This window comes from Thamnophis sirtalis, unplaced genomic scaffold (genome assembly GCF_051295495.1).
Source record: "Thamnophis sirtalis isolate CommonGarterSnake01/CBP01778 unplaced genomic scaffold, rThaSir2_p1.2 scaffold_3, whole genome shotgun sequence".
In the NCBI taxonomy this organism is placed as follows: domain Eukaryota; kingdom Metazoa; phylum Chordata; class Lepidosauria; order Squamata; family Natricidae; genus Thamnophis; species Thamnophis sirtalis.
This window is the reverse complement of record NW_028261383.1, coordinates 177,037,934-177,042,178: the sequence shown is the minus strand read 5'-3', so window position 1 is coordinate 177,042,178 and position 4,245 is coordinate 177,037,934. Positions and strand designations below refer to the sequence as shown.

The 4,245-nt window shown below is 46.4% G+C and overlaps 1 protein-coding gene across 2 annotated transcripts in view; it reads right to left on the bottom strand.

The window, feature by feature from the left end:
- Positions 1-3,957, bottom strand: part of CYP4F22 (cytochrome P450 family 4 subfamily F member 22) — a 32,367-nt gene extending 28,410 nt beyond the window's left edge. The window contains exon 1 of one of the 2 annotated variants that reach the window (XR_015696091.1): positions 3,799-3,957. The gene's annotated coding sequence lies outside the window, so the exon portion shown is untranslated. The remainder of the gene's footprint in view (positions 1-3,798) is intronic. The other variant, XM_087711077.1, reaches the window with a different exon arrangement.
- Between the last annotated feature and the right edge of the window lie 288 nt (positions 3,958-4,245).

Below are 4,245 nucleotides of genomic sequence, written 5' to 3'. Positions count from 1 at the left end.
TTTGGATATCAAATTGATTTATTCGTAACATATCTATAAAAACTAATAGTAGGTGTTTTTTAAATGAATGAACTAGTTTTATTATTTCATGTGTCTCAGAAGACAAAAATATTGCTGGTCCAAATAATGTTAACAAATGTTGTACCTGTAAATATTGCCAGAGTTACATCTGACAGATACTTGTTTGTCAACACAATGTATATTAAAAATCCATTCTCATCATCTATCAATTTTCCCAAAGTCAATATCCCACTTTCATCCAATTTCTCTTCCCATTTTTAATGTTGGTTTTTCTCAAAAAGTCAATTTAGCATGGGAAAAGGAATTGAATTTGTTTTATTATACATTCCATTCCATAGCTATTTAATTAATATAATTATTCAATTCAATTCAATTCAATTGATTTTATTTGTAGGCCGCCCTTTTCCCTGAGGGGACTCAGGGCGGCTCACAGAAATCAGGGAAAGGGGAGTACAATACAGTGCAATACTAGGACAACAACAAATAGTAAAATAATACGCAACATGCATACAACATTCGGGCGGGGTAATAGTCCTTATCCCCAGGCCTGACGGGCGAGCCAGTTCTTCAAGGCTGTGCGGAAGGCCTGGACGGTGGTGAGGGTACGGATCTCTACGGGGAGCTCGTTCCAAAGGGTCGGGGCCACTACTGAGAAGGCCCTCCTCCTTGTGGTTGCCAGCCGGCATTGGCTGGCCGATGGGATGCGGAGGAGGCCTAACCTATGAGATCTTATAGGCCGCAGGGAGGTAATTGGCAGAAGGCGGTCTCTCAAGTATCCAGATCCACTGCCATGTAGGGCTTTATGGGTGGTCAATAGCACCTTGAAGCGCATCCGGAGATCGACAGGTAGCCAACGCAGCTCGCGGAGGATAGGTGTAATGCGGGTGAATCGGGGTGCACCCGCGATCACTCGCGCGGCTGCGTTCTGTACTAGCTGAAGTCGCCGGATGTTCCTCAAGGGCAGCCCCATGTAGAGCACATTGCAGTATTCCAGCCTAGAGAGCACGAGGGCCCGAGTGACTGTTGTGAGAGCCTCCCGGTTCAGGTAGGGTTATGCCCAGAGATACTAGAGTTCTATTATATTTAGAACTTAATACTGTCCATCCAACCAAAGGTGATATATGTGTATTCCAAAGTTGCCCAAATCAGAAAATTAGCAACAATTGTTGACTTCTATGTGTGACAATAGGCAGACTTCCGGTTTCGGAAAACCAAATTCTTCCTCATGACTTGGAAATTGCATTTTTTGTAAAAATAGTCTCACAATCCAAGAATCCCACAAACATTTCTAAACAAAGAGATTCTGAAAAGAGAGTTGAGTTTCATGCTGTTTCCACTAGAACTGCGAATGAAACTCTTTCATGATAGCCAAACAGATTCCAGAACAACATGAGGACACTAACAAATTACAGGACTTCAAGGAACAAGTCGAACTGATTCTGTAGCCATGCATAATGTTCTCTGAGGTAAACTAGTGATGGCAGACAAAGAAAGCGAAAAGCTCAAGAAAAGATTAAAAAACAGGCTATTTAGGACAGGAGGAGAAGGTTTAGCCACTCATAACTAGGAATCCTGATGGGAGAAAAGCAACCGGAAGTAATTTTGCATGAGAAACAAATGTTCAAACTGGATAGAATTAAGGAATTTGTTCTATCATTATTCCCTGGGTGGAATAAAAATCCAGGCTGGTTCGAAGCCGGGAGAAAAATGCTGGAAATAAAATGGAGTCTGGCTACGTGGAAAAGTGGTCTCTGTTTATTTGGTTTTCCAGAAATTTGAGTGACAGCAGCCTGTTTCTGGGGTGGCTGACCCATTGGCCGTGGGAGTGGGTTCGGGGGTTTTGTTACTGAAATGCTCCAGGGGGTTGCGCGTGTAGTGAGCCTTGTCTATTTTGCTATTTCAATGTGGTGAACCTATTATGTCCTAAAAGTCACATCCTGTCCTTAGAATTTAGGTGGGGGGGGGTGTAAATTCTTCATCTCATGTCAACGCCTGGAATGCTCTACCTGACTCCGTTGTTACATCCTCAAACCCCCCAAACTTCAACCTCAAACTGTCTACTGTGGACCTCACCCCATTCCTAAGAGGTCTTTAAGGGGTGTGCATAAGCGCACCAACGTGCCTACCATCCCTGTTTTACTGTCCCCAATTATTTGTATTCAGCCGAGGTGGCTCAGTGGTTAGGGTGCAGCACTGCAGGCCACTTCAGCTGGCTGTTATCTGCAGTTCAGTGGTTCAAATCTCACCGGCTCAAGGTTGACTCAGCCTTCCATCCTTCCGAGGTGGGTGAAATGAGGACCCAGATTGTTGTTGGGGGCGATATGCTGACTCTGTAAACCGCTTAGAGAGGGCTGAAAGCCCTATGAAGCGGTATATAAGTCTAACTGCTATAGGCTGAGTTCACACATTATACTAGGCCATTAAATGGTCTTTCTAAAAATCACATCTCAGGCGCCAGTAAACACAATCACGTTCACAGGTAACGTGTTCTATGTTCTATCCCATGTTTTAAAATAGAATAGGCAACAATTCTGGCCATCCTTTATTTAATTATATTCCACTGAATCAAGGCCACCCCTGAAGACACCCCCCCCCCATGGCCGCACCATTATCTTATCTCCAACTTCCCCTTATTAGGGAAGGATGTAAATAAAGTACTGAGGCACAGAAGTGGATTTCCTGGATCCATTGCTATCAATGCACAAATTGAGCCCAGGTCTGCATTTATTGCCTTCTGAGATGATCTGAGACGGGCCTTGAGGAGTATGGCCATCTCTCAAGACCTCTCCTCCATATGTTAACCAAGGGAAGTCTCGTGTAAAGCGAATTATAGTACAGTAATCTTTTTGTGAGATGATTATCGCTCATGCATAATCTTATTTAGAAAAACTAAAGAGCTGGCAAAGTTCTCTCCAAACCACAACGTCAATTGGCTTCCGTCAGCTCCTCCAAGGTGTAAGCTTACTCTCCATGACAAAGCACCACTACAGCAACAGCCAAGATTGCCACTAAGCCAGCATTAGCCGACTTCTGAAGGAATGGCCACTCTGCCTTGTTTGTGTTGAATCTGAGCCTGTTTTTCCCCCTCCAAACCCTGTAAGCATTCACTGGCCTAGAACTTTCCTTGCGCCTTTTGTTTGGCCCAAGGCAGAAATGCAGAACTGATGACCAAGAGGAAATCAGCAAAGGAGCCAATGGGCCCACGTGAGAACTGGGCAGGAGAGAGGAAAAGACCATGGACCTCTTCCCCTGGCTGTAAACGTTTGCGGTGATTCCTCTGATGTTTTGAAAAAGAATTCTGCTTCTTTTCTTGTCCCCCCCCCCCCGCCTGCATTTGTTGACATTCTTGTCTGACATTGCAGGATATTAGAAAATTGCATCCAGTTATATACATTTTACTTATTATCCAAGATTTTCATTATCCACCTTTCTCTGGACACCATCATAGCTGGCTTTAAAATGCTGAGAAAGGTGAAAAGAAGGAAAACTTGTGCTGTTGAGTGGACAACGACCTAATAGCGCATAACCAACCCACAGCCATCCATCCGGATTGGGACCCTCCTATTAAACTCTGTTTATGTGAAGCCAACGTCCTTCCATCCCTCGAGACAACAGCTAATGTGGCTGCAAACTGACCCTGGGGTTGCTTAGCCCAGCAGTCCTTTAACAGTCCTTAGCACCGAGCCCAGCGGGGATGCGTTGTGCGGACGAGGCGCGCGAAAGCTCAGCAACAGGTGGGGAGAAGGGGCGGGTAGCGTAGTTCCAGCGCGTCCTTACCTTGCCGTATGAAGCACTTTCTTTACTCCCGGCTGTCGTCTTCTTTACGTCCTCCAGATTGTAAGCAGCCTCGGAAAGACGCCGAGCGCGCTAACCGAGGATCGTCTCAGCCTCCGCCGTCCCGCTTCGCTACGCGAGGGAAGCTGGTTGGAAAGATTTCGCCCCCTTGTGGCCAGGACTGCGCCCTGCCTCGCCCCTCGTCAAATCAGGCGCCTCACTCCCAGCGAAGGCTTCCATTGGACGGTCCCTCTGCGCCCTTCAGCCGGGAATCGAACAGGAGGCGGCGTGGGAAACCCGATCTACGCTTGGCTGCTTTCAAGCGGCTTCCTGGTAGTCCTGATCACAAAAGGCCCCGTTGTTCCTCCCAGCTTCCCACTCCTGCAGTCCGTGATGAGGAAACGCCCCAAAGGAATCCACACTGCAAGTTTCCAAGGGTAGATTTTCCCT